Source organism: Macrobrachium rosenbergii, chromosome 14 (genome assembly GCF_040412425.1).
Source record: "Macrobrachium rosenbergii isolate ZJJX-2024 chromosome 14, ASM4041242v1, whole genome shotgun sequence".
NCBI lineage: Eukaryota > Metazoa > Arthropoda > Malacostraca > Decapoda > Palaemonidae > Macrobrachium > Macrobrachium rosenbergii.
In genome coordinates this window covers 27,570,104-27,595,093 of record NC_089754.1, presented here as the reverse complement: position 1 = coordinate 27,595,093, position 24,990 = coordinate 27,570,104, and the positions used below count along the sequence as shown (strand labels likewise).

General features: G+C 37.2%; 1 protein-coding gene across 4 annotated transcripts in view; it reads right to left on the bottom strand.

Annotated features, from left to right (window-relative positions):
- Positions 1-24,990, bottom strand: part of LOC136845837 (elongation factor 1-beta'-like) — a 38,604-nt gene that overhangs the window by 8,942 nt on the left and 4,672 nt on the right. Inside the window, exons 2-4 of one of the 4 annotated variants that reach the window (XM_067116233.1) lie at positions 18,656-18,750; positions 12,906-12,997; positions 3,997-4,071 (exon numbers count right to left, since the gene is read on the bottom strand). The gene's annotated coding sequence lies outside the window, so the exon portion shown is untranslated. The remainder of the gene's footprint in view (positions 1-3,996; positions 4,072-12,905; positions 12,998-18,655; positions 18,751-24,990) is intronic. The other 3 variants (XM_067116234.1, XM_067116231.1, XM_067116235.1) reach the window with 3 other exon arrangements.

The following is a 24,990-nucleotide window of genomic DNA, read 5'->3' as shown; positions in this document are numbered from 1 at the left end:
TCAAAACTTATGAGCTGAGAATAAATTTCACCATACCCTTGTACACTAAAGCATCATTTATTATACTGTAGTACCAGGTAATGACCATCTCAGACCATCAATCAAATACAACAGCAAATAGCTATGTATCAGAATTACAAACCTCCCATGCACTAGTTTCTTTTTTTGTAAAACCAGTGCAGAGTAAAAGTATAATTATGTACTGTGTTGGCACACGGTAAAATTATAACCCACAAAAATTTACTAAAACTTCAAGTAACCTGAATCACCACAAGTAAAATATCACACATTTATAGTGATTTGTATTTTCCCCAAGCATACAAACCACAGCCTTTAAGGTACGAGTATTCCTTAGCACAAGCTGGAATCAGCTGTTGAAACTTGGTACCTAGGTAGTTAACTTGTGGTAGATTGGTAACTGGGAAGGGACTCCAAACTCACTTGCTATCATCAACTGCTTTTTCCTCTGGCATCTCGCACTGTGGGGTAGTTGAGGTATGATTATGATAAAAGGTTCTGGTTTGTATACCTAGGAAAAATATAAATTCCCACATAAACACAAACCACAACTTTTTATGCAAGAAACTAACTCTAGGTGAGATGATAGTTGGACAACTTACCAGTAAGTTGAATCTCCACCTTGAAGTGCCATGCTCCCAATCACGATCATAAGCAGCAATTACTCCTGTAATCTCTTGTACAATCTGGCATAGGGACACAAGACTGATAGGGCCCTGAGCCAGAGTGAGATGTATCTGAACTCTCATTCTAGAAAAACTTTGGAGAATCAAACACTGCCCTTAAACAGAATGCCAGATTGTGAAGTCTACCTGTAGTGAGCCCCATTCAGCATCTACTCATCCTGACTGCTATCTTGCAGAGGAAGAAGAAACTAAGAAGAAAGGAGAGCCAAATGCTTATTTGCCTAGGAGGAACTTGAAGACTACTCAAACTCTTGGGCAGCCATACGATCATAAAGAGAAGGGTCCAAGGATTTGTGGATAACATCCCTGGGGTAAAATGAGGTACAGGTAACTGATACCACCTGACACCTGCCCTTAATACCTACTAACTGAAAAGGTACTTCAACACCGCTGGCTTTATAAGTTTTTGCCAGATATGAACAAATGTCTTCCTCATAGGATGCTGTTTGTCCATTTGATAGTTTCATGAAGCCAGACACAAAATGTGTTCTGGACACCACCATCTTGTGCCTGCCAGTACTATAGAGACCCAGACACTTCTGCTTAAGAGGTCGGAGTCTCATGGCTATGCTGCAAGGCTCACACTGGGCACAATGGCATGGCAAGTTGCTCCCTGATAAATTCTCAAGAGGGAGGGGACAAGAGATCTTACAGTCTCTTGTCAGAACATGCTCCAATGAGGCTACAACTAGCACAGCAAATCTTGAGGATGAGATCTTAATTTTAGGGCTCTCCCAAGATCTACTAGGCTGGAGTCACATCCCACATTAGAGGGTGAAGCTAACATGAGCAAGACTGTTCAGAGCCCCCATCAGCACGGGTAATGCTACCAAGTCAGAGAGGTCCATGCCCTTCAGTTGGAAGACCTGGCTCAAGACCAAGCAACAGGTTTCACCACAGGGAGTGAGAAGAGCTTGTCTTGATGAAGGTGGATGAGTAAGTTTGCTGCGAAGTAGCCCTAACCAGAGAGACCCTGTCTATAACTCCCATCAGAGATGGTCCACTCCATAGTACACAGTAGTTCAGGCTACCTCAACATGTTTCTGGTGCCTCAACCAGAATATCCAGCAGATCAGGATGCCATGAGGCATGGGGCAAACAAGAGGCTACCATGGTTATCTGGAACCTGTAGTGAAAGACATCAGTTGGTCACTCAGCAAATCAGAATAATAGGAAGAAAGGCAAAGGTATCCAGAGGTTCCATGGGCTGCTAAGAGGCATTTTGCAAGGCAGCCTGAGTCCGAACAAAAGAGCAGAAAAACAGGCACTTTCTGTAACCCTGGCAAAAGAAAATAGATCAAAAAAGTTTGTCAAAGCTCAAAAGCCTTTCCCCACTCAAGAAAGCTGGGGCGAGTAGGTCTCAACTAACTGCCCTTGACAGTTAAGCTGGTCTGCTAAAATATTCCCTCTAGCCAGGTTACTCAAAAGGTATAGTGAGCCACCTACTTATGCATCTGTTTTGCTACCTGACAGAGGTGAAGAGAAACTACTGTGTTACTCATCAATACTACACAGTGACCCATCACCATATCCAGCTACCAAACAAGGTCCTCACTTCTCTACCCAAGGGTATGAGATGGGAGGGAGGGTCACTTAAAAGCTGACCGATGCTACTTTATTGCTACTGAAGAGAGCACAGGTTGAGTAGCTCTTGCAAAACAAGCTTCTCCAGAAACCTCAATGAGCCCAGCATGCCTAGGTATTTGGCCTGCTGCTTGAATTATGCAGCAGTGACCCGTTGTCCGTGTACTTTCTGCTGCACACATAATCCGGGGATCATACACATGCCAAGCAAGAAGGTAGCGCCAACTCTCTTTCACCAGTTAACCTTTTTTCACCAAGTTTCAATGACTGATTCCAGTTCACGCTGAAAAATATTCATACATAAAAAGACGATGGTTTGTATTCCCGCAGGAACCATTGATTATTCAAGTCTTATACACAAAGTGTGTCACGTATGAAATCATACATTTCAATACTGTGTTTAACACCAATTAGGTTACCATCAAGTCCAACTGCAAAAATTTGCTAATGAAATTAATTTATTAATCTCTAAAAACCTTGCCAAGGAATTTCATTATCCTGACCAAATTATAAATTATTAGAATGCAAAAACAATTTATGTAACACTTCATGAATCTAAAGGTTACTTACCGCCATCGAAGTTTATCAATTTGATGCCTTTAGTTAATAAATAGATTATTAAGTGTAACAAATGAGGGATAAACACCGATTCAAGTGAAAAACTTATTCAAATTCTATGTGACAAACTTTACAATGAAAATTCTATATATAAGGGGTGTATTCATACACATGATCTATTTTTATGTTCATCTACACAATAAGCCAATCCATATGTATCTATTTCACCACCAGTTTGTATCACAGCATAGTGATGCAGGGCAGTGCAGTGCTTATAATTAGGGACATCAATCTAAATGACAACAACAGAACTACTTCAGATTTGAACCTGTAACTTTGCATACAAATAAGTTTTCACATGAATCAATCATTAACATGAAAAAGCATGGATAGATATGAACAGTTTAACAATCCACTCTATTTAGAAAAAAGTGACCACATAACAAAACACCGTTGGAAGGTGCAGGTGCCACATATGTTCAATACTTGACATGTATTTGTAGATACATTTGCCTCAGCATTAGCAGTAATTTTATCAAACAGTAAGAAGCTTCAGCATACAGAATCAGACATAATTTTTTCTGTAACAGATAATGTTAACCCAGGGAAAGAGAATAAGACTTGAAAAGAACAACCCTAGATACAAATATACTTTCAATACAGTTCCACCAGTTTCACATTTCAGCAATCAAGGTTCATCCCTGAAACACCAGATTACAGCATTATAACTAATTCATAGTAATTTTCTGTGCAATTAACCTTATCGCAGCATAGTGATATACACTAAAGCAAATCACAAATGAAAATGCATAAGAGAAATCAATAGCAGGTGCAGCAATAAAATAACATGCTGAGGTAATAATACATATAGTTTACGAAATAAAAGCAAACTTCAGCGTAACCTACACTATCAAGAAGACAGAGAACTTCAAGCAATATACGTTTGGAGATGCACACTGAACATGCAGTTTGTTTTAAAAAATGCCTAAACATAGTGTGTTTCTAAAGTGTAGAGATATACTGTCTGTGGCTTTGTATAACCAAGGATGTAAACACCTACACAGATAATGTACCCCATAAAAAGAGAAAAAAACCTCACTATACCTACAAGACAACTGTCAAGAATGAAACATGAACAAGACCTACTCACAGAGGCTAGTGAATTTTGTATTTCCTGTCGTGCCTTAGCAATCTGATTGGCCAAGGTTCCTAGGCCCGATCCTCCCTAGGATGTAGAGGAAACCACCGTTAGAAAAAAAATGACATCAGAAGCATCATTTTTACATTGACATTAAAAGAACTGAGCACATTAAAGAAAGCACTTTGGTGATCTTCCAATGACACTAAAACTTACAAAAGAATGAACTAAATCATAAAAAGTTTGAAAAGCCAATATACAAAAGCACTGGATAATCCAGTCAATAGCTCATATTTTCATCACTTGACTATATGAAAAATATGCCAATTCCTAGTCTATAAAACTATACAAAGTATAGACATATCTGGCACTGGATAATTTCTAACCATTTCATACTTATTTAAATTTGACTAGCCTCAGTTCTAAAATTATTTTTTCCTAGACTTGTGGACAATTATGAGTTTAAACAGAAATACTATTAAAAAACTATACCCAGGTAACAACTTATTACATTATTAACCCACTGTCGTTAACAAAGCCTCAAATATTGGCATTATTCCATTTTGGTTTTAAATATACCATAGCCTGTAAAACCTGCATGTATGAAAAAGTAAAGCAGCTTATTCAGTATTTGCAGCACAGTATATAGGATAACACGGCTCAAGATTTATCTTCAGGTTTCAACAGTATTTTCCTGAAACACACTACTGAATGAGAAACTTACTTTCTTCTCAAAATACTGTATTTTTATATGCTAGCTAGCTTTGGGCTAGTCCCTGATAAAGAAGAGGTAAAATAGACTCATATTTCATTTGGCATCTTTTATTCAGATGCTGATTCCATTTTGCATCTTCAATTCAATTCAAAACTATTATCACATACTGTACACTGCTCTACTGAAAACCAAAATGTACGGAATTTCGCATAATAGCTTTACCAACAATGCTAAGGTTAAAGGCATTTCTTTAAAACTTTACTGCTTCCACATGGTACCCAATACAAAGGTATACTCTCTCAGTAATTAACTTTGACTTTGCAATATAGTAATGAGATTTGCTACTTCAAGCATAAATATCTCACAAAAGATAATGGTAAGTTTAACTAATTCATTCATTTGAAACTTGCATCTGCAAGCACTTACCCCCACATACATGCAAGCTCTCACTGCCACTCACACATACATAAAAAGAATAAGAAAAAGATTTGTTTGTGGTTTCTTAAGCAGATTCTATGGTTTTGTACAGTATATACTAGAATCTGATATGCTGTGGCAAAGTCTGTAAATAAGTTTGTTTAGTCTATATAAAAACTGAGTGAAATAAACTCTCCATTAGATTTCTTATTTACTGTATAATAGTTTTGACAGAAGACCATAGTCCTCAGTCAGTATCATATCAGTAAGTTATCTAATGTGTTGTACAAGGTATCACCTCGGATAATTAGTTTATTAAATTACAAAACATCAAACACCATTCAAGTAAAAATGAAAAGTACAAGAACGTAAAGTGGTCAACTACAAAAACATTAAAAATATATATAAAGTATTCACATGGATTACACATAAAAAACTGGTTAACCGAGATGGTCAAATAAGTAGAACGTCATCCCACACATCAGTTAAGCGTTAGTTAAGACCAGGTTGTGAACACAGCAAAATAGAGAAATAGTTATAAAATAATTATATAAATCTGCTGAACTAATTATGGCAATTCTTAATCCAGCCATTTTTTTTTATTTTAAGCCACTCTGCATACTGTTCAAGTGACAATATCACACTTTGATAAATGTCTTACAGAATAAAAGTAAACTCAACATAATTTCACAATCTTATTTAAAACTTTACTTAACAAAATGGTAAAAGATTCAGGACGATTTCCCTTCTTACAATGAACAGGAACAGGACAAGCACATCAATAACTTCATGTGTATAACGTTCAAAGAACAGGTTAGAATGATGTCCCACAAAGAGAAACTACATCCTCCTGGGATTCATAACCATCTCCAACAGCTTGGCCTCTTCTACCAGCTGAGGATCCTTTCTTGCAAGGTGGTGATAGGAAATTAACTCTCAATAGTATCAGTCTCACCAAATGCGAGGGTTACCAAGGGTGGCACAGGATGTTGGAACACACTTAGCTATTCCCTGCACAGATGACAAATGGTTCCCTTACAAAAAGCAACACTGAATCAGCTTCAACTTTTTCTTTCTGTGCTTAAGTAGAAAGGTGGTGTGCAAAGCAGCCATAATAGGGTAGACATATCATTTGGAGGTCTCTCTGCTCTTTGTCTAGATCAAGTGGTAGGTTGACAAAATTACTGTCAGGACTTAATTCCACAGCTGCAACCTTTGTTTTGGGTGTTATGGTCATTGCATGTTGAAAAATTTGTAAACCTAACATATGATTTTTGAGGAAGCTTCCTCCAGAAATGCCTGGGCTGCCTCTCTAACATCATCTCAGCTCTCGACCAAGTAGACATGGTCTTCTTGTAGGACATAGGATTGACAGATATATATAAGGTCCAGGTTTCCACTACCCTAAAAAGCTTAGTGGTAGTAAAACACAAACTTCTCATCCTAATGGCCAGGGTCATGAGGTCAAAGAGATCTCAAGGACAACAGGAAATCAACAGAAATCTAGGGAGGCACTTGAGAGAGGTTCCACTAGGCTACTATTAACTAAGGAGCACAACTTTTTCCGCAATGATCAACTGATAAATATTCTCCTGCAGACAGAGGAGGAGGAATAACCATTACCTTCAATAATAATCTCTAGACCTGCTCGACAACCAGCAGTCTAAAGGAAGTGTCTTGAATGGCCAGCACAACTGAAACTAGGTAGTGGTATATCTTCAACTCTAGGTAGCTATATGAAAAAGGTTCCTGGTAACATTCATTAAAAGGGACAGCAAAGATGACCCAGTTGGAGGTTCAACAGCAGCAGACAGAGCACTATCAGGCAGTGGCAGCACAGCAACCAAGACTTGCAGCATATGCTGTAGGAACTACAAGCACAATGTACAGAAATAATAAGAGTAAGTGAAGATACAGCCAGTGCTGCTGAAGCAGTCAAAGTCACAGCAGCACCAAAAAGAAGCCTGCAAACCCTAGTCAAATAGGAGACACAATAAAACAGATGTAGTAAATAGCAGCATATAAAAGTACAAAGCACAGCAGTTGCCATAGCATGTACAGAATCAATCACAGCAGCAGGCACTTGCCTGAAAAGTAGGCAGTGCAAGTGCAGCAAGAGAGCAAATGCTGTTGACATCAGGAACAGCAGGTTCAGCTGATACAGGTATGGCAAAAATAGCAGTTACTGCAAGCACAACATAGCAGTAGCTGACAGAGTTGAGGCAACAGCCTAGCAAAAGTTGGCCTTGAATCACCCCAGGCATAGAACAAAAAATGCTTTCTTGCAACAGTTGTGGTGGCTCAGCTAGTTTTGCCAGATCTATGCAGCGCTGAGAGCTTGAGTTCAAGCACCTCACTACACCACCTTACTGTATGTGAGCTATGGATGTGGGGATGGTGACTGCAAAGTTCTCCCTGGTCCTAGCTTAGTTGGAGAGTATGCCTGGGCACAGACCATGTGAATATAACTTTGGTGTCAAGGACACTGCAACAGGGCATTAATCTAACCCCTGTCAATGCCTTTACACCTTTAAACTGTGCTAGGAAGGTATTTGCCACTGGTGCATCTACAGCAGAAAAGACGGTAGTCAAGCAAATAGAGAGAATATCAGGTAAACCCCAAATTGGGTTGAGAGGTGCAGGAACAGTCAAAGTCAAGCAAGCAGATATATCATCAGGCAAAGCAGGTGCAACAGGGAGCAGGTGAGACAGCTAACTGGGCAGAGGGTAAAAGCCCATCACTAAAAGCTGCCACACCTTTACCTTAGCCAAGGAAGAGAAAATTCAGAAGCTGACCATAAAAAATAAACACAGATGCCAAAGAATCAGAAATGTTGATATGTTTACTTATCTCTCCTCTGTCTTATAACACCACCTTTCATATGTGTGTGACCACTGGGCAGGACACCAACCCCAGCAGGTCTCACAACTAAGTGCAGGCAACCAGTGATACATAGAAGGTGCAGGCTCATCTCCAGTGAGGATATGAAGGCACAAAATACCCTCCTGGAATACCTTACAAAGTTTGCTGAGGCATAATCACAGTACACATCATTATGTTAATTTGAACCAAACCACATTAAGAATTCCTAATTCTCATAACGGATGGTACATCAACCTTCAAAATCCAAGGGGGGAAAAAGATGGAACTGTCTTCAGATCTTTGCAAAGGTTTTACATAAGGTAAGCCTATATGGCTTACTTGCCTACCTTGGTCATCTCCCAATAGATAATAAAAAGAAATATCAGCATCTTCAATCAAAATATAAAAATACAGACAGAGATAAGCCAATAATAAAAGTAATTATTATACATATATACATTATATATGTATATACATATATATATTTATTACATAAAGAATGAGCTGATTTTCACTCAAGATAAATTCTTTCAAAATGTTATAAGAGAGAAACTTTATTACTCTTCTTTCTCCAACAATTTCTTTGAAACAGGCATTGTGATATTGTATCAATTTCACAATTGCTTATGATTTTGCCTTTGAACTTTTACCTTGTACTTACCATGTTTTACCAATAATACTTAAAATATCTCACCAAATACAATAATACATTTATACTGAATTTTTGCTACGTATAGTTTTGCTTCTAACTTCAACTTTTCACTATCTCAGACTCTATTTCCTCTTCAAATTTTTTTTTTTTTTTTTCTGTATAAAGAGAAAACAAAATTCGTCTAGATCTTTACAAAACCTGGTTCCATGAACTTTTAATCTACTATATGCAGAATACACAAATACACAGAAATATACAGTTAGGCAACATAAAAACCACTTTACCTTGTTACAGATACCAATCACAAGAAAAAGGATAAACAGAGTGTAACCTGATATCTAGCAAAATATAATGTTAGTAATATGAAATTCATATAAAAATGTTCATCAAAATATTAGCAAATAACAACTAAACCAGTACTTTGCAGACAACAAACCAAAGGTAACCAAACAGACTTACCTTTCGGTGCTTACTATCGAGCAACTCCTTTGATAGATAGTGCACCAAAATCACTAAATACAAAATAACTAAAACATTGTAAAAAAAAAAAAAAAAAAAAAAAAGTTGTTCCACCTGAAATCCCCACAAATTATGACAAGGTCAAAATTCACAAAAGAAGCACATCATATAAGCCAGTTGTACTTACACATTGCCAGCAGAGACAAAACCTGTATGCAGCAGAGATTATTAAGGTAACCATGAAGAGAGAGAGAGAGAGAGAGAGAGAGAGAGAGAGAGAGAGAGAGAGAGAGAGAGAGAGAGAGAGAGAGAGAGAGAGAGACATACTTAGGTACATAACTACACACAAAAAGCTAAAGGAAACTAATATTACTGGATAATATAAAGATTCCAAAATTGCCAAGACAAAAAGAAAGGGAGATTCCTTTACAGATGTTGACACTGCTAAAGACACAAAGTATGTGGAAAGAAGTAACTGCTTATGAGGCCCAGGTCAGCATACCTGGAACAGTTTCTTATCTTGTATTTGGAAGACATGGTTGCATATTTTCAGACATTCCAGACTGCTAATGATGGCACAGTATAACTAACAGGTTTGTGATGAAATAAGTCACAATTTTTTTATTTGTTCCTGGATTATACAACAGAATGGATAGCCAAGGACTAGTTAAAAAGGTTAATTCTATATTCATAAAAATTTATCAGCACCAGAATCTTGAAATTAGGTACAGCTTGGAAAACCTCAAAATTAGGAAAACCCAAGTCCCTTCATTCTGGGTTATCATGGTCTTACTGTATTTCCTAATACAACTGGTCATGGTGGAATGCATCCAAAATATAAAAGCAAGGACACTGGTCACTGCATAATAATGTGAAGATGATAATATAGTAATATCAATAATAATACTGGGCTAGATATAAATACATATAATAGATCTAACTCCTACATTAAACATTATACAAACACCCATTATCAGAATTATGAAACTATCTGATCCTTTTCTCAGTAAGGAAACTTTAGTTATAACTGACAGCTTAGCAAGCTTTGCTAAAACTATTACCCAAGCAGGAAGCCAGCAAAGACACTACGCTGGGAACTCTACAGAGTAAACATTATCATGATTAAGTATACTTGAAGATTCTCTCTTGGGTACACCTGAACAATATTACCCACCAGATAAATACATGTGCACTGATTCAGCTGAGAAATTCCCAGAGTGAGACAAGGAAGGACAAGGTACTTGGATCAGGTTTCAGTCTTGCTTTGTTGGTTTCTGTGGTTCTAGCAACGCTGACTTCTTTTCCAAGTAATATGAATTACCAAGAAGCTATAGCTTTCATAGCCATGTTGTACTCTTGGCTTGGCTTCTCATTATTTTGTTTTATGATGTGTGGTGTACTTTCTCATGACGCAACCACCTCCCATGTAGGAAAGGAACTAAGATGGTTACCATGCACAACTGCACAGTAAGGACTTCCTAAAACAAGCTCCTCAACACCATCAGTTCCCAGGAAGAACTCTGAGCTACACAGAGTGTAGGCACCAAGAGCAGGATCGAGCTTAAGTTCATGTTTTAAGCCTAGGCTTAAGAATACTGATTGGCAACAGTACTCCGTAAGTGTGATGGTTTGTGATAATTTTGAGATTTTTCGTGATAATGGTGAGAATTTTCACAAACCTAGAAAGCATTGCTGACTTCTTAGCTTCTAAAGTTGGCTCTTCAAGTTCACACTCCACATGGTGGTTGTTGTTATTATTGATTAAGCTGGCTTTATGCCAACACGGGCTCTCGCTCAGAGAGCAGACCGTGTCATTAAGGATGTCAGTTTATGGGCATGCCAGTTAAATGGTGTGAGACCACATGGTCTCACTGGCCATAAGACAGGACAGATTTGGAAATAACAATAGTATTTTAGAACTTGCCAATAAGCAAATGCTTATAAACTCTTCTGCCTCAGCTTCTCTTTTATCAGGTTTTCATACACCAAGCTGTATTCTGGTCAGATCATCTATGACTGGCTCTCCAGCCCGCCTGAGCTGATTACTTGTCTTCTTGAAGGTTCTAGGGTTTCATCACATTTCATCTTCTCAGGGCCCTCCTAATCCCCATTCTTCAAACCTTTCAAAATTGCAAAAAGCCTACTACTTCTATACTAATGCTTTACACACATAAAATTAAGGTGAAAAGGCCTCGTTTAAACAAGCAAACAAAATAACAGAACAAGTTTGCTGGAAAAAAATTTTCAAAGTGTAAGTCTTACCACAAGCCCAATACCAGATAAAAGAATATACCAAAATTTCACCTTCAGATAAAGGCAACATTTTAACAATCACACAGGTCTATGGATAATGTCTGTGGGTTTTATTGAAATTGGTTAAAAAAAACATCATGGCCAATGAGTTTAAACTGATAAAACTTGTACAGTATTTTGAAAGATTTTGTTTTGAAATAAAAATTTCTAAAAGTGGAGAGGCTGACCATGGGATCATGATCACCAATATTACTTTAACAAGACTGGAGGGGAACTGAAGCATAACTGTATTCTTATCTTGGCTCAGGATGATAGAACTAGTTACCATTATTCATTTTAATGGTACTTTTTGCAATAAAAATCACTAACTTATCATAGACTATAGGGTAACATCCAAATATGCATCACAGCCAAGTTTATATCAGGTGGGGGTGGGAAACACGAGTAACTATAAAACTACAATGAATTTTGATGCAATTTTCTATATTCACATATGTAAACAACATAAGAGCTATAGAAAAAACTTGCAATTTAACACCTCCCAATTTCCAGTTTTTCAATTAGCTGCACCTATTAATGAGATCAGAGAGTCAAATTTCTAGACAATCATGAAAAAACTAGGAAGAGGGAATTTTATAAACATGTCCAGTGGATACAAACCAAACAGTACAAGTAAAGACAGAGAGCAATGCAGCTGAAAGTAAATTAAATGCTGCAAAAGGATCTTAGGCATCAGCTAAACTGTGCCACAAGGCATTCAATAACCACCAATAAGGTGCATTTTGTGTAAGTACTCTGTTTTAGTACAGTGGTGTCATCAAATTAGTTGGCATCCCATACTTAAAACAGTAACAGTAAGATGTGTGCTTTTATATACTAAAGTTCAATTCCTGGAAGATTCATTGCTCTGACAAAGGCTTCTCCTACAGTGAGTCAAAGCTATGATCTGCTAATTTAAAACTTCTAAAATGAATTTTGATTTATGGGTTACACAGTCTCTCTACAACTCTGGAGTGGTAAAAACCTAAGAAAACCATTTCTTAACTCACTGGCAGACCACTATCTTGAAAAACAAGATCCATGATCAAGGAGCATACAACCCAGGAGTTATGTCCCTGTATGCTCATTCAAGTATCACTACACCATGAACACCAAAAACAAAAAACTTTATCCTAATCCATGAAAACCTAAAACCACCTTACTTCTTATGGATATCGATCTTCAGAAAATATTAACATGCTGTACTTCATTAGTGAAGATAATCCACACCTAAAAATCATTTCAGTGAGTGGACGCACACACCATTATAAAACATTATAAGGGTAGTTCTACTATCTGGAAAACTTCAAGCACTGGTTGAACACAATACTTGTTTACTGTGATAACACATGGCAGTTTTAAAAAATTAGCCACTAAGAAATCATCATGTATTAAACAGGTTACAAACATTCAATAACATGCTATCTGGATTAAAATGCTGATATTATGAATATGCACCACAGTAAATAATCTGCAGTATGTTAATTCCCCCAACCATAGACAGCCTACACAAGCACCAATACCTCCAATACTTTTCTATTTTCTTGAAAGCATTGGCGCCATGAGTATCATCTCCTGTATCTTGTTCATCCACTGCAGTTGCTGCCCCTTGGGTCTTGTGTTAAAGAAGATCAGAGTTATACAGGTAAATTTAAAAAAATTGTACACATCAGAAATTTCATAGCTACCAAGTCTAGGTAGGTTCCACAATCAATGAATAAATTTCATTCCTAGAAAACTTACATTTTCTCTGGACACTGTACAAGCAACAATGTCCTGAGGTGTTTTGGAGTTTGCAATGAACGGAGCAAAAATCATCTGATGCTGGACAGAACTGCAATATGGCAGTTGAACGAATCATCAATTTTGACTCTAAAGACTATTATCAAGAAGTATCTCTGGAATTTCAGGCATTAACGATACTAGAGGATGTTTCCATGTAGTAAAAAACAGAGATCAAAATAACTAACACAGAATACCTTCCAATGGTCTAAATCACACATACTAATATAAATCAGCGAGCACTGCAAAGGAAACCTTGAACAATTTCATCTCAAGTTAGTCCTATGATACTTCTTGGTCTACATTAAGAGAATAGGAGAGCATTACAAGCATTGTTTGAAGATCAAAATACCTTTGAGACAAATATACTATAATTATGATTATGAGACACCAATATGCTTAATATAACTAAAGGAAAATAAAATATTGAGCATAAATATACTAACTCCAATACCATGACGAAACACCAATCAGCCAAATATGACTAAATGAAAGTACAATATAGAGCTATCTATACCAATTCCAACACCATGATGAGAAACCAATCAGTCAAATACGAATAAAGGTCAGTAAAGAGCCAAATATGACTATAGAAAAGTAAGATATATAGCTAAATATAGCAACTTCAAAACCATGATGTTTCTGAAACATCAAAATGTATCATTAAGCAATTCCATGCCATTTCTCAAAACTTTCTAGAATTTGCTGAAAATACATACACACAGTGACCGTGTCCAGCTAATCAGTGTTTTTTGGAGAGGGACACAGAGTATTGAAACATTTTATAAGAAACTCAAGATACGCCACAATTTTGCTATTCCCCTATTTTGCATGTATGTTTTTATACACCATCCATAATGAATTATATTGAGCTTCGATAGACCAATATCTGCCTAGGCATCTGGAATATATGACCAGACAATGAATTTTGTGAAATTAACAATGCAAAAATCGAAGGGAGAGAGGAGATAGTATGTGATGTGGACAAAACTTAACCAAGAAATTGAACATTTAACATTTTTTTAGGAGACATGAGTATAATCAAAATTTTCTTAATACAGACCATAACAATGTAAAAAAGACAGCCTAATAAATGAATGAAAAGAAGACATCTAAAATATCTGGTCTTATATCTGTTAGTCATATGTCTGTAATTACCTTTAGTCATAACTTTTACATGTTTAAACACATTTCTCTATTTTTGAAGGGAAATGAATCTCTACCTGTCGATATCTGTCAATATACATCTTTTAAAGAAATATTCACATGCTAATATAGTGTATGTTTTAATACCATCAAGACATACGTCTGTCAATCTTAAATCTCATAAATATACTGAATAAGGTACAATGGAACAAGTGTGCTTGAAGTATACACAGATAAAATGACTGAATTCGGATGACAAAAGTGGACCACAGAGATCCATCACAAGAGGTGATAACAACAGAGCTGTATTTTAAAAATATGCAATACTATAACCATGGCAGCTGCATCAAAAATGCAACCAAAATGGCTTGTATACAAAAAATACTGAAAGAGAAAGATTGCATGAATCTCTTGATATTCAAAATTATGATTACCTTAATATATAAGTATGCAATTATATTAGGCTCTTTACTAACGTGAACTTAAAAGGTATTGTTTGTGCAAGTAAACTGAATACAATATTAAAACAATTATATGAACACTTGTACTTTTGGATGCCTGTCGCTATCTTTTCTTCTTTTGAATGGAATGTTGTTTCAGTGTTAATTGTATACAGATGTCTCATCTCAACTGTTGTTGTACTTCAATTATGATTATCATTATTTTTTTTAGTCTCACCTTAATGTTCACAGTTGTTTATTCTGAAAGAGGGGTGTTGCCCTGAAAGTTTGTCAGTTTTTTTTTTCATACATTTGTATATCTCTTTAATTTCTTTTTGGTTTGGTTTTCAAATGTATACAATTTTTCCTGAAAATCTCCAAACTGGTTATTTCACAGAAGCTTTAAGCAATGTCTTTTAAGTTCAACTAGAATAATTCACCTCACCCATATCATTTTTTTGTGTAAATTTTCCTCTTTATGACTGAATTACCACCTAGGCCTAAGTCTTCACCTATGGTAGTTCTCAAGGAATTTCTGAGCACTCTTTAGCAATCTTTGTTATGAAAACAACTGGTCTGCATCCTTTACAGTAATGGTTAAACTAAGTTTTATCATTCTGAATGGGCTAAACCATGGCAAAATCAGATTCTGAGCTGAGGGTCAGTAGTATTCTAGGAAAAAAAAAAATTAAAGGAAACTTGAAAGAACTTGCCAGTGCAATTTTTCTATGTCAAAAGAGAGATTGTTAAGTGAACAGCAAGTGCTAAATTATCTAGGAACCAAGTACATTTCAAATAGCACTCATAAGTTACATAGCCTAAAATTGGGGTTATTCCTAACTACTTATACAACTTATACACGGTTCACTTAAAATACAAATATTCGTGCTTTACTTTCACAGTTAACAATACATACTGACTAGAAATTTTAAATACAAGTCCATATAAAGTGCAGATGAAATTCTTCTGTTGTGTACAAAAATGGGATTGTGCATAAAGTTAACTAGTATAAAGGTTTACCTACTAGTCACCCCTATAGGTCTACTTACTTGCATGATCTTGCATGGGGGTTTCCACTAATGCTGGCTATATACAGAATGAAAGGAGGGTCTAGTAATTTATATTTCAAAGGCATTTGTTTTGTCAGTGACAAATCTAGCAAATACATGCGTCCACAATAATTTAAGAAATTCCAAACCCACGGTCATGAACAATGTCCTTCTTTGAAGTTAATGCATATAACATTATGGTTCAAAATAAATTTTCATATACTGTACAGTAATTACCTGATTATGGCTACGGGCAAAATGTTAAAAACACTGTATCCTGAAAAATTACATGCTAGTTATTAAACCTACTTTTCTTTATAAAATGACAAAGAAAATTCAGTCTGAACGATATATATATATATTGAGTTGATATATATATATATATATATATATATATATATATATATATATACATATATATATATATATATATATATATATATATATATATATATATATATATATATATATATATATATATATATATATATATATATATATATATATATATATATATATATATATATATATATATATATATATATATATATATATATATATATATATATATATATATATATATATATATATATATATATATATAATATATAAGTATACAATTTCCATAATATATATATATTATATATATATATATATATATATATATATATATATATATATATATATATATATATATATATATATTATATATATATATATATATATATATATATATATATATATATGTAATAATAATCATATATATATATATATATATATATATATATATATATATATACATATATATATATACTATATAATATATATATACAAGATATATATTTAAGAAGGAGAATTTCAGAGCTTTTCATCGACTTTATTGTGTTGACGTTCAAGAAACATGTGTCCTTATTGCTATAAAATAAAAGACAACAGAATAAAATAGACTCAGAAAATGACAAAAGTATGCCTCACTGGGCTGCTGAAGGCAAATAGGTCCAAGCACTCAACGAAATACTTAAAATTTTAAAGAACTAGTTGTTTAATAAAAGATTTTCTGGGGAATTGAAATTTGTAATTGATACAGATGCTTTTTTCATGAACTTATGCATGAAGCTGCATTTACCCTCATAAAAATCTGATTGCATCAGTATCTTACCAAACAGACCCCATGTACCCTGCCCCAGATGCACCTGGGAAGCACGTGTCAGGTAGACACTCTCATCGTGAAACTTCAAACCCTAATTTTCATGATAAGAGACTAGGAAAATGCAAATATAATATCAATTACAAGGATTTCAAAATAATCGACCACCAACTGTCAATACTAGAATCTCTTTTATTAAACAACTAGTTCCCAAAAATACCAACTCAACACCTCTATACCTCGTGAGTTTCCGTTGATCCAAACAGACCCTTGAATGTCACTCCTCATTTGGTGTTTCTTTTTATACTTTTATGTAAAAATTTTTCTCTCAAAAATCTGAGTCTATTTAATAAAATAAAATGGACATGTCTTGGAAACGTCAGCACACAAAGCATTGCAAGGGAATGCTGTTCATCAGGTTTAAAGCAATTAATATATATATATATAGCATATATATATATATGAGTATATATATATATATATATATATATATATATACATGCAAAATATATATATATATATAATCATCATCCACCTTACTGTAAGATATTATCAGCTTATGAAAATGACCAAATCTCAAAATACTTAAATTTTAAAGACACATTTTCTAGGGAAGAAATTACTTATTCCCATTACCTCATAAAAATCTGACTGTAATAAGATCATGTCTTACAATGTCATTTTCCAAGAAAGAACTAGTGTTGTCCATGTCCATAATTACAGAACTCAAGATAGTCTACTCATTATTGCTCAAAATAAATATAAGTTCTAGACCAAACAGTAAAGTAAATACTCTTACAGCAGGTGAGAGTACCTATTTCTTTACTTTTCCATTTTAATCTGACAATTATTTTCTGTCTATGAATAAAAAAGTTTCTGATTGCATAAAAATAGCCAAATTAGGACTAAGTCAACTTAGGCTTTTTGTCCACACTTGCTGCAACTGCATTCTTTAAAGGAAATAGCATTGCAAACTAATGCTAACTGCATAAAAATCAGTAGCATTGAAACTGCATGAAAACAGTCAAGTTCTGTATGAGAACCAGTCATTGCACATTATTCTTTTAATTTTATGCGACAGCCATGGTTTCAAAGGTAAAAATCTTTCGTTCCTACATTCTTGTAGAAACTAGTTTTATATGAAATTACAATCTTATCATTTGACTTACTGATGTTCATGTTCAATTATTAATACTGTATAGATCACCAACATCCTGTGATATTTCATTCTGCAACAATAACTGACAATTGAAAATATTATGGACTTGAATGTGGAGAAAAAACAGCAGTCTTGAAGTTCATGGGAGGCATTTCTTTTCGCCTTTTCCTGTCTGGAAAAATGCATCCTTATGCCACCACAATATAGCAAATTAGGACACACATTTTATACTAATAACACCAGTCAATAACCTAATTAAATAAATACACTATGGATTAGATAACTTCATATGTACAGGTACTCTAACATACAGTGAAATTCTAGGCTAGGATAAAATGTTTTTGCCTTAATGAATACATGGTCTACAGGAGCTCTCATAATTCTACAATAACAGATTTAATGATGGTACAAAGCTAAAGGTCCTCAATTAGCAAAACATTTAAAAGACATGATATCTAAATTGAAACAATAGACAGTATGTGTTTTAGGTTCAATTCACACTTACTACTACAAAACAAGAGAACAATTTCTACCATTATGTATGACTCACCAAATACTTTCTTTCTTAGAACTCGTTCAGCATCATCTACACGCCATATCAAACAAATGTTCTCATGAGAGTATTCAATGGCCATCTTGTCAAATCTGAAATGAAAAAGGGACATTTTATGATAAAATAAAGTTTTATATGCTGTATATATACTTACAAGTAACTACATAGCTATTAGTTTCACTCAACCACAGCAGTTCAAATTTGAAATTCGTGGTAATCGTCATTGTTTTATTGTAGGTAACTAGACCCCGCCCACTACCGAAAAGAATAGGTACAACAGTGACAAAGAGCCCAATTCATTTGTGTTCCATGTCCATGAGAGGGGAGGTGGGCGGCTTGATCATGTAGTTACTTGGTAAGTATATATAAACTTTTTAAAAATGTCATTTTATATGAGTAACAACAAAGTAATCATAGTTGAATCCCACATTGACTGAGGTGGAAGTATGGACATTTTCATCCAAATTACACTCAAATAAAGGAGATAAATTTGAAATGGAAAGGTAGCTAGCATTGGTGTAATGCTTGTTGTAACCCAGCAGAGAGCTGAAGCAGGGATGATACTGCCTCTGGTTGGCACTCATCTCAACCTGCCGTGACGCTGCAGTAAAGCCCCAGAGTTGTCTCTAGTTCAGTGGGAGAACCTTGCTGTTGAGGAGTTCTCAAAAGACTGACAAGGCCTTACAGAATAAAATGCCCTTGCCCTGGGCACAGTACAAATGAATACAACCAGATTACGTTACCACACAATATTAAAACTATCACCCAACCACTGAAAACCAACAACTAGTGGGTACTCCTGGTTTTAGTGCCACAAGGCATCCTAAAACTCAGCATCCTTCAACAAGGTGGGAGGAGATGATGATTGGAAGGTATATCCCTATCCTTCTTCCCCCAATACCATGCCCAGTCATGGCCCAAGGGCTAACGACTGCAAATATTAAAGACTGTCTCATCGCACCAAACCTTGGGAGGCGGGCAGTTTAACTTCTGTAAAGTTGATTGGAGAGATCGTGGAAGTGACAAGTTCTTCTTAAAAGGCAATGAAGTAACGCTGCTCTAATCATGAAGCCTGCTTCTACTTTAAAAATGGAGAGATTGTCTTCTTGAATCTTCAAGTGACTTGAAATAACACTTTTTAAAAAGAGGCCAAGGTGTTCTTAGATAATGAGTAAGTGAGGGTTTCACTGAACACCATAGATTCTGAGGAACCTCTAATCCCTTTGGTCCTATTCAGAAGTAGTACTTAAGAGCTCTAACTAGGCAAAAGAGTTCTCTCTGGTCTGCTGGCCCAGGAGATATCTAAGCAAGCTCTTGATCGTAAACAGACAAGGCCAAGAGTTGGGCGGGTTCGTTCTTTCCGGGAATCTGGTGAATGAGAGACTGCATCTCCATGCGAAAACCCACTAAACACTGAAGGTGAGAATTCGCCGATCCTCTTTGCCATAGCTAAAGCAACTAGCCTAAAAGGGGTGTCTTTCTGGTTAAATTTCTCAGCGATAAAGAGTGAAGGGGCTCAAACGCAGGGCCAGAACCATTTGAGGACATCTAGATTCCAGGCGACTCAAGTAGACTTCTCTTGCTTGGAAGTGTCTAGGGACTTAATTAGATCGCTTATGTCTTGATTAGCAGACACATCGAGACCTCTATCTCTAAACACAGTTTGGCATAGATCCATAACCTCTGATTGTAGAGGTGGCCAAGCCTCGAGAGGACCTCAGAAATATTAAAAAATCAGCTATCTGTGCTACTGAGGCTTTAGAAGACGATACGTCGTGTCTTTGGCACCAGTCACGAAAGATTGTCCACTTCACCTGATAGACAATTAGCGGAAGACTGGCGTCTGCACTTGGCGAATGCTTCTGCAGCCTTTCTTGAAAAGCCCTCCAGTCTGACAAGCTCCTGACAGTCTAGAGCCTGTCAGAGTTAAATGGTTAAACCTAGACAGAAGCGATTGAAGTGAGGCTGCTTTTGAAGGTTTCCTCTTTTGAGAGTAAGTCTAGGAAGACTATTAAGAGACTGAAAGGTCCAGGAACCACTCCTTCCATGGCCAAAACAGAACTACATGGACACATGGTGTTGGGTCAAGAACTTGTTTAGGACTTCCCCTCACCATGCTGAATATTAGGAAGGTGTAGCATCTATGTCAATCAGTCCTGGAGCATGGCATCTCGCCCATGCCGAAAGGTCTGGGGAGGAGAACAGCAGGCAGGGGAGGCGTGGTTTCCTCAACATCCAAAGAGGTCTAGACGGTTTTTTCCGTTCACAGTCGGTGCGCCTGTAGATTCAGTGTCCATTCTAGCCGGAAGGACCTCTTTGCAGCAACAACTCATCACCAGAATGTTTAACTTTCTGGATGAAGCAAGTTATTACCACAATGCGGTTGATCTCTGCCCAGAAGAAGATCCTTGGCCGCCGTGGGAGGAAGGTTAGTACCTCCTTGATTTTCATGTAGACCACTACGGTTGTGCTGTCGAGGGACTGTGATTTAATCTTTGCCTGAAGTCTCCATCACAAAATGCTGACAGGCCAAGTGAAATGCCTTCAGTTCACGCCACATCAAATGTAATTTCTCCTCTTCTGACAACCTTCATTCCTGGATATTTTCATGTATGCGTTCAAAGTGGCTAGCCCAGATCCGACACGTCTGAGTGCATTAGGTCAGGGTTCAGCGGGTTTGCAATATTTCCCTAGTAAGAACCTATCCTCTGCAAGCCACACGAAGATCCTTGATCTTGCAGGGTGATATAGTAAATGAAGGAGCCTGGTGAGTTTTCCTTTATAGGACTAAGTGTGTAACCTTCCTAAAAACATAGACTTCTCAATGGACAAGAGGTGCCCACAAACTCATCAACTTGTTGGCTGTGCAATGGGCAAGATATGAAGTTTCTTACTTTCTTCAGGCAGTCTTGGATCGCTTTGTGGGACAGAAAGCCTGAAAAGTCAGGCATGATCCTCATCACAGAGAATCGATTGTGTCAGAGTAGTGGGTTTCTGAGACACTGATTAAAGCCAACTCTTGGGCCAGTAGTAGTCTTTTGAAGGTCCCTCACATGCATCTTTTCTTCAATGGGAAGTGTAGTAGCCAATCGTCAGATATAAACAGACATTGATCCCCATGAGATGGAGCCATCTGCTTTACAGAACAAGAACACTGGTGAATACTTGCGGGGCTGCAGAGAGGCCAAAACAGAATGCCTGCACTGGAAGGACCCTGCACCATGGAATCTGAACATAGATAATTCCTTGAGTCGGATGTGCTGGGACATGGAAGAACACATCTCCATGTGATCGTTACCATCAGTCTCCTGATGAGATACGCTGACGGACTGAATGGTTGTTTTCCATTTTGAACAGTGTGGTCTAAAAGTTCAACGCACTGACATCTGGACTGGTCTCGAACCTCCCGATGCCTTGGGAAAGGCAGACAGACAGTTGTAAAACCTTTCTGTGCTTACGTCTTTGACCAACTCCACAGCTCTTTTCTGGTGGTGACAATGCTTCCCTTCCTTCAGGGCCAAAAACCTCTCCAGAAAGCCTTCCGTAGGCTGTTAAGCTGATGGGCAAGGGAGTCAAAGGGGTTTTCCTAAGCGGATGGCATAGCCCTCTTGTAGGACTTTCCTACCCCAGGATTCTGCGTTCCTGAACCCATTTTGTCTCAAAACTGGAGGGGCCTGGCTCCCAGGGACACAGAGGACTGGAGACCTCACTTGCGAGAGGCCAGTTTGGAGGATGACGTCTTGGCTGGCCAGACTTATTGCAGATTAGCGTGGGCAGGGCTGAAATTTGGTTCTTCTGCCTCGAAAGGTTGCTGTTGCAACAGGGTGACAGTTCTCATGCTGGAAAAGACTGAAGTGCCACAGGTTGGTTCCTTAGCACACCTTATGGAAGGCTGCAACAAAAAGGTCAAGGTAACTGACCAGGTCCTTGGAGAAAAGATATTTGGACAGTAAAGAGGAAGTACCTCAAGAGTGCCAAATACACTGGCGTAGGATGTTCTTGATCAATGGCTTCTTACGTCGGCTTCAAATTGGATGTAATAGGAGAAGGAGCTAACTCACTGATCACCAATAGGTTCCAACGAAGAGGATCCGTGATGGCAGCGTTGGTACCATGTGTACGGTGAGAATTCTGGCACATGGCAGTCGGAAACTGGGCATGAGACACAGTGCTGTGCAATCACTCGGACATTGGGCGTTGGACATTATGCACTCAAGTTGAGTCATGAACACCTGGGCATGACCGCAGAACAGCGGACTACGTGCGGAGCCAGCACTTGGACAACGGATGTGGAATGCCGTCAAAGACCGGCTCACCATCACTGAAGTGTCATGCAAAGCCAATTGGGACTGGAAGTTAGAGCGTTTGGACTTTACAACACTTTGACACAGCACATTCTGACACTAGGCACTCAGACAACGCCTTGGATGAGAATGCATTAATCCCAAAGACTAACCTCCGTCACCAAAGTGTTGGCACAACCATTCGAGACCTTAAAAACTGCAGGAGGGAAAGAGGACTGTGCTCTTGTTCTCTGGGAATCTTATGTGGGGCGGCGAAGCATGCTCAGCGGAAGAACATGACTTTTCAATGGCGCCGATACTTTTGAAAGACATTCGCCCCTGTCGCGCAATTGTCGAAATCACTGGATGACAGCATGCACAACCGTATGACGCCTTTTCAGTGGCGATCCGCCCCGAGTCCTGGGTTCGATCAACGGCTCCGTGAGGGGCAACTATGTGAGCAAACCCCACCAGCCTCCTTTGGACTTTCGGTTAGCTTCCTTCCGGTTTGGGGAGTCCTAACATTGACCTTTGTCTAGGGAGCATTGGTGGAACAGTAGTCACCTCCTCCACTTGCACTGCACTTGCACCAACACTAATTACGCTCACCTGATCCATAAGGGCCTTAACCAAGACCCATTTGGGCTACAGTATTTACAAGCAGACCAAACTTTCAGTCAATTCTAGCTTCTAGGCTGGCAATAGTACCGGGTTGGAAGAATGGGAGCCAGGTAACAGAGTTTGAGGAAAAGTCGGAGGCTGGTGATCAGGGAGAAACAGGCAGAGGTGTAGAAGGCACAGGTTGAGAAGCAGTATCCGATTTCAGAGTAAAAACTAGCTAAACCTTTTAGCCTCGGCTCTAGCAGCAGCCTTTCTCTGTCTGTCTCTTTGGAGTCTTATCTAGATGTGCATCCAAAAATTTCCATTCACCCTGATCCCAGTCCTTGCATTCGTCACATTTACATTCAAACGAGCAAATTTTCCTTCTACAATGGCAACACAGAGTATGCGAGTCATACTTAGCAGAAGTAAATCTGGTATTACAGCTTTGCAATGCCTAATATAATACTAAACGCTAGAATCTGACATTAAGTCACAATAAGCCCACAAGTCTGAATAATAAACTAGCTAAGCTAATAAACCATCTGCCAACACAATACAACACCAAGGGAAGATACAACCATCCGGCAAATTCATATCAGAGCTGCTCAACCAACAGTGTACAGTTGTGACCAGCAAGAAACAAATTGGGCTCTTTGCTTGCTGTTAGCCTATTCTTCTTCTGGTCGTGGACAGGGTCTAGTTACTAAACTAAAACAATCCTACTTTACTGCAATTTCAAATTTAGAACTGCAGTGGTTAAGTGAAACTAATAACTATGTAGTTACTTGGTAGGTTACTTATACAAAACCTGAAACATAAGACCACCCACTAGCCAAACTGAAAGCGGCTATAAATTGCAAAAAGTTCTTAAAAGCATTCCCATAAAGAAACAAAGTTGGATTCCTTGTAAAATTTTGTCACAATAAAATGGTTTTCAAGAAATTTATTTCAGTCACTTTACTGATGCATGGCTTTAAGATTGCTCTTAATGTGACAGTATTTTAAAAATTTGCGAAAATGATATCTAGGTAATTCACACACAAAAAGATAAATTAAGTACTATACTGTATACAATATTTGTTGAAAGCATGTGCTTTAGTGGCATCAATGAGCTTCCTGCAGGAATTTATTCTTATACTTATCTTGACACTGAAAGTCCATGCTTCAATTCTTCTGACCTTTTAGTTTACTAATTGGAATAATTTACATTTTTTCTGATATCATGATAAAATCAAGGCAGCCTATTTTAGGTCATTTGGACTTCTTTATGAATACTGTTCTCCAGTGTGGTTGTCTGCTTCTGCCATAGATTTATCACTTTTAGATAAGAATGGTTCGTGGTGTAGGTTTCTATTTTCCTAATAGTAGCATTTATGAGCTTGGACCATCGATGGTGCTCTTGTTTATTTTTATAGGCTGTATTTCAACAGAGATCTTTCACATTCA